The sequence below is a fragment of the Schistocerca nitens genome, chromosome 9 (genome assembly GCF_023898315.1).
Source record: "Schistocerca nitens isolate TAMUIC-IGC-003100 chromosome 9, iqSchNite1.1, whole genome shotgun sequence".
NCBI classification, from domain to species: Eukaryota; Metazoa; Arthropoda; class Insecta; order Orthoptera; family Acrididae; genus Schistocerca; species Schistocerca nitens.
In genome coordinates this window covers 310,943,935-310,960,859 of record NC_064622.1, presented here as the reverse complement: position 1 = coordinate 310,960,859, position 16,925 = coordinate 310,943,935, and positions in this window count along the sequence as shown.

The window sequence follows — 16,925 nt, the reverse complement described above, 5'->3', positions numbered from 1 at the left end:
TCGCCCATAATGCTAAAAACTTTCCCAATTGGGGAGAGATTTAGCGTCTTTGCCGGCCGAGGTAGGGTTTGGCAAGTACGAGGACAAGCAGTAGAAACTCTCGCAGTGTGGTGGCGGCCACTATCTTGCTGAAATATAAGCCCAGGATGGCTTGCCATGAATGGCAACAAAACGGGGCATAGAATGTCGTCGACGTACTGCTTGCTACAAGGATGCCGTGAATGGAAACTAAAAGGGTCCTGCTATGAAAAGAAATTACATCCCAGACTTTCACTCCCGGTCATCGTGCCGTATGGCGGCCGACAGTCAGGCTGGTATCCGACCGCTGTCTGGGGCTTCTCTAGATACGTCTTCGCCAGATATCGAAGCTCAGTTCGAAGCAGGACTCGTCACTAAAGGCAGTTCTAATCCAGTCAGTGAGACTTCAGACTGAATGTGCCCGATACCACAGCGAAGGGGTTTGTTGACGTACAGAGGTCAGTGGCAGTCGGCGCAAGGGATACTGTGAGCTTAGCTCCCTTCCTGTGAGCCGACTGTTAATGGTCCTTGTGATCGTCAGATCGATGATGATAACGAATCCGGGCCTCTGAGTGCCTCTCTAATGATTGCTCGGTCCTCACATTCTGTCGACTCTCTAGATTGACCGCTTCCTTCTTGATGCTGTGTTCGGCCATGAGTCATCCATACCTGCCAACAACGTCCAAGAGTGGCTCCACTACTATTCAAGTATCGAGCGATTCTCTGATTACTCCAGCTGGCCTCTTTGAGCCCAAGTATACGTTCTCTCTCAAATGCTGACATCTGCGTATATTATTCACGCGCCTGTCTGCGAGACAAAGTTGCTGTCCACGTCTGCGTATATTGTTCACACGTCTGTCTGCGAGGCATAGTTACTATCCAACTGAGTACACGGAATTAAATTAGCAAACACTTTATGCCCGGTTATAGAAATGTCCGCTATTCAAAATCCTTGCCAGCTGCGAAGTGCCGGCAGCTGTGACCGAGCGGTTCTAGGCGCTTCAGTCGGAACCGCGCTGCTGCTACGGTCGCAGGTTCGAATCCTGCCTCGGGCATGGATGTGTGTGATGTCCTTAGGTTAGTTAGGTTTAAGTAGTTCTAAGTCTAGGGGATTGATGAGCTCTGATGCTAAGTCCCATTGTGCTCAGAGCCATTTTAACCATTTTGAGCTGCGAAGTGAGACTGTGCTGCAGCGTCACACATTCCTCCATCGGCCGCCAAAGTTAACAATTTTGCATTTTCAGCCGATACCTGTACGAAAACCAATTGGTGACCAATTTGCATCAACTCCTTCGCGGAGCGTTGTTTTTTAAATCTGAGAGTGTATAAATATATAAGAATTTAGGCGCAGATTTGAACAAAAGGCACAAAATGAAATTATCTGCACTCACTGGCCGTAAAGCAAAGCCATTAAACGAATGTTTTATCATAAATATTTGCACAACTCTGTATATATCTAGCAAACAATGTGAAAGAGAGAATAAATACCTTTAGTAAGCTTATCTATTCCAGGCAGGAAAAAAAGTACTAAATCCGCCAAATACAAGACACACAATGCACAATTGAAACAGTTAAGCGATATTTCGCTCATTCGGTGCCAAAAAAACGAGCCTCTTGGCTTCACACAGTTGCCACATTCAGCGCTAGATCGTAGCACCACATACATGTGGGACTTTCACGTCCCTGTGAACTCGGGGAAATAAATTTGTATGTTGGCCATATACACTACTGGCCATTAAAATTGTTACACCACGAAGATGACATGCTACAGACGCGAAATTTAACCAACAGGAAGATGATATGCAAATGATTAGCTTTTCAGAGCATTCACACAAGGTTGGCGCCGGTGGCGACACCTACGACGTGCTGACATGAGGAAAGTTTCCACCCGATTTCTCATACACAAACAGCAGTTGACCGGCGTTGCCTGGTGAAACGTTGTTGTGATGCCTCGTGTAAGGAGGAGAACTGCGTACCAAGTTTCCGACTTTGATAAAGGACGGATTGTAGCCTATCGCGATTGCGGTTTATCGTATCGCGACGTTGGTGCTCGCGTTGGTCGAGACCCAATGACTTAGCAGAATATGGAATCGGTGGATTCAGGAGGGTAATACGGAACGCCGTGCTGGATCCCAACGCCCTCGTATCACTAGCAGTCGAGATGACAGGCATCTTATCCGCATGGCTGTAACGGATCGTGCAGCCACTTCTCAATCCCTGAGTCAACAGATGGGGACTTTTGGAAGGCAACAACCATCTGCACGAACAGTTCGACGATGTTTGCAGCAGCATGGCCTATCATCTCGGAGACCATGGCTGCGGTTACCCTTGACGCTGCATCACAGACAGTCAACGCTGCATCACAGACAAGAGTGCCTGCGATGGTGTACTCAACGACGGACCTGGGTGCACGAATGGCAAAACGTCATTTTTTCGGATGAATCCAGTTCTGTTTACAGCATCGTGAAGGTCGCATCCGTGTTTGGCGACATCGCGGTGAACGCACATTGGAAGCGTGTATTCGTCATCGCCATACTGGCGTATCACCCGGCGTGATGGTATGGGGTGCCATTGGTTACACGTCTCGGTCACCTCTTGTTCGCATTGACGGCACTTTGAACAGTGGACGCTACATTTCAGATGTGTTACGACCTGTGGCTCTATCCTTCATTCGATCCCTGCGAAACCCTACATTTCAGCAAGATAATGCACGACTGCATGTTGCAATTCCTGTACGGGCCTTTATGGATACAGAAAATGTTCGACTGCTGCCCTGGCCAGCACATTCTCCAGATCTCTCACCAATTGGAAACGTCTGGTCAATGGTAGCCGAGCAACTGGCTCGTCACAATACGCCAGTCACTACTCTTAATGAACTGTGGTATCGTGTCGAAGCTGAATGGGCAGCTGTACCTGTACACGCCATCCAAGTTCTGTTTGACTCAATGCCCAGGCGTATCAAGGCCATTATTACAGCCAGAGGTGGTTGTTCTGGGTACTGATTTCTCAGGATCTATGCCCCCCAAATTGCGTGAAAATGTGATCACATGTCAGTTCTAGTATAATATATTTGTCCACTGAATACCCATTTATCATCTGCATTCCTTCTTGGTGTAGCAATCGTAATGCCAGTAGTGTATGTCCCGCTGGTCACGATAGGGTATAGTGGTTAGTAGCTTCGATTATTTCGCTTACTATAAAGCTAAATACAGATTGACGACGTCTTGTTATGCCATGTTTTCTTGTACCTTTCCTCACAAATACCAACTGTTGTTTATCGCGTATATTTCGTTGTAATGATGTCGTACGCCGTTTTGGTGGTTCTACCTTCGTGATAATAGAGCATTGCGACAATGTATCGCATGTAGATGTCTTCGTCGGCTGAAACAATGTCACCCCAAGTTTGACTGTTCGCTAAACACCAACCTTGCGGGACATTTGTTGCTATAACATGCAAGCGTCATGAACTTAATTTTGGTTGTCAGGCACACATTCCTAAGAAGATTCGGTCTTCTCGGCACGCCTTAAGGTGCGTACTGACGACAGGGTTACCGGTGTTGTCCGTCATGAGTGGAAAATATTTCGTATTCTATCTCTGTCCTTGTCTGTACATGTTTCCCTCTCCCTCTCACCTTTGTTTCCTACTTCTCTCACGAACAACGCTGCAGTCGCATCGTCGGAGCAAAAACAATATAGTTCGAATGCTTTTACATACAGCCATTTGTTTTTTAGTTGTTTGTTGTCGTGATTGTGTTGTACACAGCGATGGAGAAGTCGACAAACGAGACAACTATGAATTTCATAAATGCGATTCATCTACGGACGGAGCTACGGGACATCGAAAGTAAAGTATACAAATATCGCAGTCTCAACAAAACAGTTGGCAAGCTGTTGCCGATGAGCTCAGAATCACGCATGACGAAGCAACAAAAAATTCCGAAGTCTTCGAACCGAAGCCAAATTCGAGATAAAAAAGTTTCATAGGAAGATTGGAAGCACAGCCGTTTTGCATTTGATGTCATTATTTTCATACTGTCTCGAGACATGTCTGAAGCAGACATTGTTCGTGTAAACAGTGGTGTGTGTGCTGATGAACAAAAATAAAATAACAATTCTATTCCTATTTCAAACTTCCCGTAATGCAGTCTTTCAGTCATTCTACCAATGCATTGTATACTTCTTGTTATGTGGCGTATTGATGAATATTGGAGTTTAAATAAGCACGTTAAATTTCTGCACAAATCACAAGTAGCTAAAAGCCGAAGGGTGTTCGCCAACCGGGTGTAGACTCGTTCATACTTGCAAGGGTTTTAGCGATTCTCGGGCCAACTGCTTGTATGAGATATTCAAAAATGTTTCTGAGCACTATGGGACTTAACGTCTGAGGTCATCAGTCCCCTAGAACTTAGAACTACTTAAATCTAACTAACCTAAGGACGACACACACATCCATGCCCGAGGCAGGATTCGAACCTGCGGCCATAGCTGTCGCGCGGTTCCAGACTGAAGCGCCTAGAACCGCTCGGCCACTCCGGCCGGCCGAGATATTCGAAATCATTTTTCGACATTCTAGAAAAATTCTGGAACAGGTATGTATCTAGCATCAGTTCACGAGTTACATTTTCTTGGGCATTCCGCTTACTTGAAAAAGACGCATCCACAAAGCCCGATTTCTCTAGTTTTTTCTGATTTCATTCCTTGTGTAACATAAAACTAGTAGAGCTGCACTCACACCAGCTCACGTTAGTGCACTTTCTGTTGCCGGACGACATTGTCGCTATATGTTGAATTTTGAAAGTACCTTTATAAGCAATTTTCCTCTTTCTTCTCTTCATCCCATCTCTCTTCTGAGGAGGCGGCGCCATCGCTGATGGTGACGAATCTTTTACTTCGGGAAACGTGTGTCTGCACTACTTCATCAGCCAGATGCTGGAGTTGGCGGTCTTGTGTGCATGGGGTGTGATTGCTTGTGTGAATGAATGGTGTGTGTCTCTCTTTTGCTGATGAAGGGTGCGGCCAAAAGCTTTTTGCAAGTGTCTTTTAATTGTTCCTGTCTGTAACTTAACGTGTAGGTAGCAACCTGTCTTTCCATACAGTGATGATATTCCAGCCTGCTGTTTCCATTGTTTAACATTATCAGTGGCTTACTGTGCATCCATCGCAGGATCTTCAATAAAATTACCGAGTGCAGTGCCTCTGTGCATGACGCAAAAAACAGTGGCACTTGAACTTCTCTCTACATCTGACCCCTGCTCATGGCCGGATTGAGAGGGAGGGGGCGCTCTAAACCTTGGCCTGCATATGGCCGGGGGTCTCCGCATAGATCGAGTTCTCAGCTGGCCATTTAATAATAATCACTCAAGATACAATCATCATCATCCTAAGATAAAATATGACCAAAAATATGAAACAAATATCTTTGTTTGTTACGTTCACAGTCTTAATAAAGTAGCATAAATCAGTTTTAAAAAAGAAGATCGAGTATAATGTATGATAATGGTGATTCATTCATATTTTCTCGGTCAACGGAAGTGTTCTCCAGTCTCATGTAATTATAGAATACCCGGTCCAAAAAAATATTTGTCAATTCCTAAGGGACCAAACTGCTGAGGCGCATCGGTCCCTAGTCTTACACACTACTAAAACTATCGTATGCTAAGAACGGCACATGCACCCCTGCCCGAGGGAGGACTCGAACCTCCGGCGGGAAGGGCCGCGCAGTCCGTGACACCACGTCCCAAACCGCGCGGCCACTCCGCGTGGCAATACCCGGTCTCAATCCACCGAAAAATTGAGTCGCGGCGTAGTTGGGCAATAGATTATTTTCCTTTCATGTCAACATGTTCGGTGTGATTATTAACTCCATATACGTGGACTCGGGTAGAAGTTTTCCACAACAGTAGGCGGGTTACTTCGAACACTTATGTGCTGTGTTACACCCACCTTTCGCCCCGTCCTCGATTTGTTCGCTGCTCTTGTCGCTTGCTTGTTGTTGCAGAGCTGAACTGGGAACTCATGTGGCAGTATTGTTTAGACTAGAGCGTTGTTTATTGACTGATTGGATTGGAGTATAAAGGGACCAAACTACAGGATCATCAGTTCCTTAGAGCGTTGTATTTTTTTTTTTTTTTTTCAGATTGGTGGGGTGACATTGCTTATCCTAATCAGTTAATGGGTAACTTATATTAAATTCATTTCTTGTTTTCGGGACTCGAAATAGACTGTCATCGCGCGAAAATGTTTTCCAGTGGTGCCAGCAAAAGAAAAGCACAGAAACAAGCAGCTCAGTTTGTGAAAAACTGCAAAAAGTGACTTCGTATTTTATAAAGAAAGATTACTCCGTTGGTAATGTTAGTGAAGTTTGTATTGAACCAGAACCTCCTGCACCTGTGTCTACTTCTTCTAACAAGGGAACCTCCCCATCGCACCCCCCTCAGATTTAGTTACAAGTTGGCACAGTGGATAGGCCTTGAAAAACTGAACACAGATCAATCGAGAAAACAGGAAGAAGTTATGTGGAACTATAAAAAAAATAAGCAAAATATACAAACTGAGTAGTCCATGTGCAACATATACAACATCAAGGGTAATCTGAGCGTGGGAGCGCAGTGGTCCCGTGGTTAGCGTGAGCAACTGCGGAGCAAGAGGTCCTTGGTTCAAGTTTTCCCTCGAGTGAAAAGTTTAATTTTTTATTTTCAGACAATTATAAAAGTTCAGGCACTCACACATAATCAACTTCGCTCTCCAAAATTCCAGGACAATTGCTTGGACATATGCAGGATTTGACGGTCTACACACGGAAAAATTTGAAAACGTTAAAAACATATGTTTTGACAGAGCACAGGGAAAACTGTGCGACTGTGAAACTGTTGCATTCATTTGTTGCAGTTTATGTGACAAACTCTTATGTTTCCATCACTTTTTTGGGAGTGATTATCACATCCACAAGGAAACCTAAATCGGGCAAGGTAGAAGAATCTTTTTACCCATTCGTCAAGTGTACAAGTTAGGTGGGTCGACAACATATTCCTGTCATGTGACGCAAATGCCGTCACCAGTGTCGTATAGAATATGTCACAAGTGTTTTCCTGTGGTGGAATCGGTTGACCTATGACCTTGCGATCAAATGTTTTCGGTTCCCATTGGAGAGGCACGTCCTTTCGTCTACTAATCGCACGGTTTTGCGGTGCGGTCGCAAAACACAGACACTAAGCTTATTACAATGAACAGAGACGTCAATGAACGAACGGACAGATCATAACTTTGCGAAAATAAAGAAAGTAAACTTTTCACTCGAGGGAAGACTTGAATTAAGGACCTCTCGTTCCGTAACTGCTGACGCTAACCACGGGACCACGGCGCTCCTGAGCTCATATTCTCCTTGATGTTGCCTATCTTGCGCATGAACTACTCAGTTTGTATATTTTGCTTATTTTTTTCATAGTTCCACATAACTTCTTCCTGTTTTCTCGATTGATCTGTGTTCAGTTTTTCAAGGCCTATCCACTGTGCCAACTTATAACTAAATCTGAGGGGGGTGCGATGGGGAGGTTCCCTTGTAAGGAGTGTCTGTCAAGCTCCGGTGAATCTGAAATTTTTGTGGAGCAGTATTTTGTAGGTGAAGTAGTGATGAATGCAAATGTTGAACTGCGCGATCATAAAATCGAAAACGGTGATAGTACTAACATCGAATTATTAAAGTCTCCAACATTGGAGAAAGATCCGGCGAAATGTAGGGTGAGAAACGAGTTCGTAGAACTATGTTCAGCGAACGATGTACACTATTTTAAGAACAGTTTAGAGATTTATATGATTTAATATGAACGTGTCTACAAATCACAAATAGGTACGCATCCAAAAACTTGTTCTTTAGAAAACTGGTAAATGGAGAGAGAAATGAAAGAAAATGGCTGTTGAAGAATGAAATTTTCACTCTACAGCGGAGTGTGCGCTGATATGAAACTTTCTGGTAGATTAAAACTGTGTGTCGGACCGAGACTCGAACTCGGGACCTTTACCTTTCGCGGGCAAGTGCTCTACCAACTGAGCTATCCAAGCACGACTCAGCGCACCTCCTCACAGCTTTAATTCCGCCAGTACCTCGTCTCCTACCTTCCACAGTTTTATTCTGCCAGGTGGTTTCATATCAGCGCACACTCCGCTGTAGAGTGAAAACTTCATTCTTGAAACATCCCCCAGGCTGTGGCTAAGCCATGTCTCCGCAATATCCTTTCTTCCAGGAGTGCTAGTTCTGCAAGGTTCGCAGAAGAACTTCTGTAAAGTTTGGAAGGTAGGAGACGAGGTACTGGCGGAATTAAAGCTGCGAGGAATGGGTGTGAGTCGTGCTTGGGTAGCTCAGTTGGTAGAGCACTAACACGCGAAAGGCAAAGGTCCCGAGTTCGAGTCTCGGTCCGGCATACAGTTTTAATATGCCAGGATGTTTCAAAATGGCTGTTGTATTCCGAATCTACAGTAAATGTATTTTGTATTTTCTGTAAACTGTTCAGTGACAACGTGAACGTAGGCAACAAGCGTGCTGCATTTTCAACCTATGGGTTTTCTGACATGAAGAAGGGAAGAGAAAGTAACATCCCATGAAGACATCATTAATCAGCGCAAAAATTCAGTGACTTTGCTTCTGCGATCGATAAAGGAGCGACGTATCGACAGTGAATTGCAACATATGATTACAGCAAAGGAAAATTATTGACAAGAAGTCGTTTGGCGCGTTGTAGAAGTAGTTAAACATTTGGCAACAAGATGACCTGCTTTTCATGATAACGAAATTTTTGGAGCGCCAAATAATGGTAACTATTTAGGTTCCTTTGAACTAATTGCACATTTTGACCCATTTTTGAAACAACATATCCAAGAGCAAGGCTGTAAAGATCGTGGGCATCAGTCATGTTTGTCCGAGACTGTGAAGAATCTATCGGCCTTATGGGAAACAAGATATTGAGTAAAATAGGTGGCGAGTTTCAAACAGTAAAATATTACAGACTAGTTGCAGATTCAACGGTAGACACAGCACATGAAGATCAACTAGCCGCGTAGTAAGATATAGTTTCGAGGGGAGAGTTCACGAAAGGTTTTTGTTTTATTCCCATACACAGTAATACGGGAGAAAGTCTTAGGTTATCCTATATCTCTTTGGAAAATGCAGTATTAGGATAGAAGATTGTCGTTCACAATCCTATGACAATGTCAGTAACATGAGTGAGAAATATTCAGGTCTAATGGCAAAAATAAAGGAACAATTCAGTAACTTTTTATGTGCCCTGTGTTGCGCTCTAGTTAAACCTCGTGGTCCAAAACAGTGCAGGGGAATCCTTAGAATCGGCTGGGTTTTTTTTTTTCAAATTTTGTAACGACTATATGACTTTTTTGTAGCTTCCACTCATCGTTGGCATATTCTTGTGAAGAATAATGGGCGACATTGTCCGATAGGAGATGGTCGTGCCATAAAGAAGCAATATCAGCTGTTCGACAGCATTTAGATGTCGTTTACGTGTCATTTGAAGAAAATTTTGAGAGCAACGAAGATAAGGCAGCGACAAGAAATGAGGCTGAATCGCATCGGAAAATAGTAAAAACGTTGGAGGCACCAACCAATATTGCTTGTTTTATGGGATAATGTGTTGTCCCGAATGAACAAAACTAGCAAATATTTGCAGAAGCCTGGAGTGGACTTAATTAACAGGTGTCAAGCATTGCAACCATTGATTCCGTTTTTCATCCGTGTTAGGGAAAATTTAGATGAATATGAAAACCAAGTTAAGAGCTTAAGTGAACATGTATTTCAAGAATACAGCGACGAAAGAGAACGCACAATAAGATTGATTCTCTGATGTAGAAAAATCAGAAGAATTTAGTGGACTAATAAATTTTGTTTGGCACTTACAGCAGTTGTTGATAATATACAAGCAGAATTAAAAAAGCGAGAGGAAAGGTATTGCAAAGTAGTCGATCTTTTCATACCTTTAACAAACAATATAGTAAAGTAAGAATCTAAAGAATTCTTTACAGAAACGTCAGAAAACGTTGTGAAAAATTCCGAGGTGATCTCGATGAAGGAAGTTTTCTTTGTGAAATTCTTCGTTTTAGTGAATGTATGAAGTGTTCCCTCAAAGAAAGGCTGCTAAACATTTCAACCAGTTGGATTATATGAATTAATGGTTGAAAAAGATCATGGTGATGTTTTTCCAAATGTGATGATTGCTTATCGAATTTTCCTTCCAATACCAACTGCAAATTGTAAAGCTGGGAGAGGATTCTCCAAACTAGCCCTTATCAAGAACAAATTACGTGCTACAATGCAAGAAGAATGCGTTTCCACTCTCCTCCTGTTAGCAGTTGGACACGAGGTAACTTGTTTTATTGAGTTCCAGGATGCGATAGAGAACTTCAGTAGTACGAAAGCGAGGAAAAGAAATTTTTGAGGTACTCATTTTTTATGCGTTGTATTTATTTAACACGTTAACTTCGTGATTTTGAGTGCAATCGGAAAACCTGTTGGGTATAATATCATCTAATGCATGACTTGGTTGATGTCATAGAAGTACGTGTATTCCCTTACCTTTCCTACTATACTACCGTATAAATGTAGTAGGCCTACAAGAAGTAAGCAGGAGCCGCACATTTTTTCTAGAGCCGGGTCTCCAGGGTGGTTAATCCGACCTTGATCATGCTCCACGGCCTCGAAAATTAACCATTATCACTTATGTTATACCCATGTTGCTACTCTCACATTAATTTACTTCAGTACGGCACACACTTCTTCTGGCACTACACTCACTTGAGACTCGACGTTTTCACAAGGTACTGGAGCTGCTAATTCTGCACCCTAACTTTCATATCAGTACATGGTGCATCGATCAAACTCACGCCATCAACTTCTTTCTCCTTACTCTCTTCTTCCGCGCAAGTACTGTTCGCCTGTAATTTTCTACGTTTCTCATTTCAACGAGTCAAGAATTCGTCCCATCAGACGTCCCGTTTTTCCTAATTCCTCAAAGTGTCGAGCAGTTTAATTGAGTCAACACTAGTTAGACATATTGTGGAAGCATGTAAACTAGGCACAGGCCTTTTCCCTTCCATAGCCTTCTTCCTGAGGTCTGTTTGCACTGTTCACTCTCACAGATGTTTCTTAACCTCTCGTACTCACTCACAATCATAGCATTACTCAAGTGTTCTCCACCCACCAAGCGTAATAATCCGGTCGCATTTTGTCTATTTCCTCTTGAATAGCTATAAACCAACCTCGTTTGCTTTCCTTCTCAACTTCTTCCTTGTTTGCCAAAGCCGCCTACTTTACTTCTAGAGCCACTGCTTGTCTAGATATAATCACAGAGCTTGTCTGCAACCGAGTTACTCGAATTGCCAAAATGTGCAACGTTTCATCCAGAGTAGCCACCTGCAGTATTGAAAATGACATGGTTTCGATCCTCCAGTAATTATACAAAACGGTAGGAGAACAAAATAAAACGACTATGAGGACCCTTAAATATACTACTAGCATGACAGTTATTATAAAATATGCTCCCACCTGAATGGCAACTCATGACTATAATTTTACATACTTAAACACAGTGGGCAATATTCTTTTGTCGAAAGAAAACACATTTCCTGTTTCAGCCAGCAAACCTAGCACACGTTTTTGTGATTCACAGAACACTGCTTGAGTTCATCTTTCCCACACTGTGCATACAAATGCATTAAACACCTGACGAAAAACCCATGGACTTTGCACCAATGCTACTGTCAAACAAAATTACAAAAACAGCACTGCACCAACAACACCACATGTTGACAAATCTGCTACCCTGTAGCAGTTGAGCCGCCTTCTTCAGAGATGGCGTCTTTTGAGGTTCATCTGTCACTGAAATATAAACCCTCTGGCACCACTTATAGCGACCAAGCAAGTCAGCCACAATCGTGGGTAATGGAACTGGGTCGATCGAGGTCAGGATGTGGATGGTCCACCATCCTTGATGGGGTAGCAGTGGAGTGGTGATTTGGTGGCTGGTACACATGCAACGAGACATCATAGGAACAGTGTGTAAGGCCATTCCCTTATTACTCAGTATTACAGTTAGTTGTGTCATTACCCCAGGATGCCGGCATCTGCAAGACATCAGCAGTACATGCCAGTGACGATTGTGCCATGGTTAGGATGTGGCCCAAAGCCAGGGGTGGTGGTGGTATCATGCAGACACTAATGGTACAGAAGGCTGATGACCCAGTGAGATGAGCACACAGCATCAGGCACACTGGCTGGAGGTCCCAAAACTACCCTGGGATGAGCCATGCCATGGCATGATGGATACCATGGTGGGCAAGGTGTATAAAAGCCAGCTGACGATGGTGTAGTGTGGCCAGAGCAGAAACAGGCAGCAGGAGCTTCCCCACAAAGGTGATGGTGGTTAAATGGCTGCATGACCCTGCATGAGAGCCAGAGACATCTGATGTGGAATTCCACCGGCAGCTGAAGTACACATACAAGTGGCTTGCCAGCTAGAGGTTGCGAAGTCCACAGCATCGGACTTAGCACCAGCTGCACGTAGCAGCCACAGCAGGGTCCAGGGTGGGTGACTGATATTCGCCCTAAAGCTAAAATACCAATTACCTTTTGGGGTTCGTTTTACTATTTAAAAGTGAAATTGGGCTCAAACAGAAAAAAAAACATGAATTGCAGTATTGACCTCCCCACACACTCACCACCTTTTATCAAGATCTTTTATTGGCACTTGGGAATGTTGCCTTGTAGCCCATGTTGACTTGTAGACCTGTGGACCAGTGTAGGGCCCTTCTCAAACAGGTAGCTGCCAGACTGTGATACCTATGACTAAAAATTACAAGTTCTTATATGGTCTTGGGCTGCCCTTGTCTTGCTACAGCATTTATTTTCATCACATGAGCCACAAAAAGTCCATGGCTCTGGTGTGAAGTAAATAGGCAGTCCAGGCTGTATTGTCTGCATTTCTGCTATGTCAATGTTATATTTATTCTTCTATAATATGAGGTAACCACCTTGACGCTTCAGCAGCAGTACTTGCTGCATCAGCAGGCAGCCCTTCCATAGCTCTGCTCAGTCACCTGCTTTGACTTGTTTACCTGGGTTCTAGCACTTGCAGAGGTTAGGTGGCTTAACTTTTGCCCAGCCGTGCAAAGTAAATTAATTGTGATGCAGAAGTATCGTAACCCCACACTGCTCTCTCTAAAAGTGCCTTGGCGAGATGGTGGCTGCGTTAATTCTCCTAGAAAGTAAATTACAGCAGCCAGACACAGTTAATAACGCTACTCGTATTTATTAAAAACAAATGGCGTCGTTACTGGTTTCAGACTTACAAATTCATCATCAGAAGCCCTTCACATTTATTTTTGTCATTTAACTTATGCTCCACATAAGATGGTGGTTACTTTGGTTGAGAAGAAATTGTGTTTTTGAAAAACATCAATGTGATTGAAATATTGAGGCTTGAGAGTCACGGTCTATAATGTATGTGTCTTCAAAGTTCATAAAAGTGCTAAAAGTTGCTTAATGGAACATTAAGCCCTTCAGAAATAGTCCATAACACAGGATTTTCGATATCACAACCACCCCAAATACTTTCACCACAACAATTGACGTCTTGTATGCAGCATAACTTAACTGTTAAAGTAAATTAATGGTTACCTTCTGTACAGAACAGTTAACAGCACTATTTGTTTTTAATGTAGAGCCAACATTATCTTTCGGTTTGTCCGCTCACAAGGGTGGACACCATTGTTGCGGGCTGTCTTCCACTACAAGAATCACGAGTGTTCTCCAAGGCCACTGGTGTATCCTATCCTCAGTTTTGAAGCCGTGCCAAGACAGTACATGTGCTGCCACAGACCCCACCTGTCAGCATTCTTAGGCAGCTGCTGAGTCAAGCTGGCCACTGGCCTTCCGTTGCATCAACATTGCTGAACTCGCTGCCTTCAGAAACTCCCTGGAGATTGGAGAGAGGGGGGGGGGGAGCCGTTCTCACCACAAAGGGCCTCTATGATCGCTAATAAAACATTGTGAGGTGACAAAAGTCGTGGGATAGCAATATGTACATATGTAGATGGCGGTAGTATCTTGTACACTGGGTGTAAAAGGGCAGTGCTTTGGCAGACCTGTCATTCATTCTCAGGTGATTATCTGAAAATCACGACGAGAATTAACAGACTTTGAACACAGAATGGTCGTTGCAGCTAAATGCATGGGACAGTCCTTTTCGGAAATCGTTAGGGAATTCAATATTCTGAGATCCACAGTCTCAAGAGTGCGCCGATAATACCAAATTTCAGGAATTACCTCTCACCACGGACAATTCAGAGGCCAACTGCCTTCACTTAACGACCGAGAGCAGCGGTGTTTGCTTAGAGTTGTTAGTGGTAACAGACGAGCAGCACTGCATGAAATATCCACAGAAATCAATTTGGAACGTACGACGAATGTATATATTAGAACAGTGTGGCTAGATTTGGCGTTAACTGGCTATGGCAGCAGACGATCGATGCCAGTGCTGTTGCTACTAGCACGTCATCAGCTGCAGTGCCTTTTCTGGGCTCATGACGGCATCGGTTGGACCCTAGACGACTGAAAAACCGTGGTCTGGTCGAACGAGTCGCGATTTCAGTTGGTAGAAACTGATGGTAGGGTTAGTGTGTGGCGAAGACCCCACGAAGCCATGGATCCAAGTTTTGAACAAGGCACTGTGGAAGATGGTGGTGGATCCATAATGCTGGATGCTGTGTTTAAATGAAATCGACTGGGTTCTCTGGTCCACTGGTCCACCTGAACCGATGATTGACTGGAAACGGTTACGTTCGGCTATTTGGAGACCATTTGCAACCATTCATAGACTTTATGTTCCCAAACAACAATGGTATCTTTATTGATGATAATGCGCCATGTCACTGGATCACAATTGTTCGTGATCACTTTGGAGAACATTATAAACAGTTCGAGCGAATCATTTGGCCACACACATCAACGGACATGAATCCCATCGAAAATTTATGGGACATATTCGAGAGTTCGGTTCACACACAAAATCCTGCACCGGCAACACTTTCACAAATGTGGAAGGCTACAAGGCAGTATGGTTCAGTATTTCTCCGTGGGACTCCAACGACTTGTTCAATCCATGCCGTGTGCTCCACTATGCACTATGATGGGCAGAAGGAGCTCCGACACGATATTAGGAGGTATCCCAACTTCTGTCACAGTGTAATTCTGATGTACGAATGGTGACTTTATAAGCAATTCTATGCTTTGCACAAGCTGTTGCTCTTCAGACTCATTCTTGTTGAACTACAAGGCATTTAACGAATGATGCACATATACACTACTGGCCATTAAAATTGCTACACCAAGAAGAAATGCAGATGATAAACGGGTATTCATTGGACACATATATTACACTGGAGCTGACATGTGATTACATTTTCACGCAATTTGGGTGCAAAGATCCTGAGAAATCAGTACCCAGAACAACCACCTCTGGCCGTACTAACGGCCTTGATACGCCTGGGCATTGAGTCGCACAGAACTTGGATGGTGTGTACAGGTACAGCTGCCCATGCTGCTTCAACACGATACCACAATTCGTCAAGAGTAGTGACTGGCGTATCGTGACGAGCCAGTCGCTCGGCTACCATTGACCAGACGTTTTCAATTGGTGAGAGATGTGGAGAATGTGCTGGCCAGGGCAGCAGTCGAGCATTTTCTGTATCCATAAAGACCCGTACAGGACCTGAAACATGCGGTCGTGCATTATCCTGCTGAAATGTAGGGTTTCGCAGGGATCGAATGATCGGTAGAGCCAAGGGTCGTAACACACCTGAAATGTAACGTCCACTTTTCAAAGTGCCGTCAGTGTGAACAAGAGGTGACCCAGACGTCTAACCACTGGCACCCCATACCATCACGTCGGGTGATACGCCAGTATGGCGATGACGAATACACGCTTCCAATGTGCGTTCACCGCGATGTCGCCAAACACGGATGCGACCATCATGATGCTGTAAACAGAACCTGGATTCATCCGAAAAAATGACGTTTTGCCATTCGTGCACCCAGGTTTGTCGTTGAGTACACCATTCTGTCTGTGGTGCAGCGTCAAGGGTAACCGCAGCCATGGTCTCCGAGCTGACAGTCAATGCTGCTGTAAACGTCGTCGAACTATTCGTGCAGGTGGTTGTTGTCTTGCAAACGTCCCCATCTGTTGATTCAGGGATCGAGACGTGGCTGCACGATCCGTTACAGCCATGCGGGTAAGATGCCTGTCATCTCGACTGCTAGTGATACGAGGCCGTTGGGATCCAGCACGGCGTTCCGTATTACCCTCCTGAGCCCACCGATGCCATATTCTACTAACAGTCATTGGATCTCGACCAACGCGAGCAGCAATGTCGCGATACGATAAACCACAATCGCGATAGGCTACAATCCGATCTTTCTCAAAGTCGGAAACGTGATGATACGCATTTCTCCTCCTTACACGAGGCATCACAAACAACGTTTCACCAGGCAACGCCGGTCAACTGCTGTTTGTGTATGAGAAATCGGTTGGAAACTTTCCTCACGTCAGCACGTTGTAGGCGTCGCCACCGGCGCCAACCTTGTGTGAATGCTCTGAAAAGCTAATAATTTGTGTATCACAGCATCTTCTTCCTGTCGGTTAAATTTCGCGTCTGTAGCACGTCATCTTCGAGGTGTAGCACTTTTAATGCCCAGTAGTGTATGACTGCAACTCACACAGGATTTGTGTTAGCTAGTTCCCTCGGCGTGATGGCTTGGAGAGTCTTCCGTAAGTTAAGTGTAAACTAAGGCGCAATGTGGCCAATTGAAGCTTACCTTTAGCTTGAACAGGTGCTCAAAATGATGTCTCTCT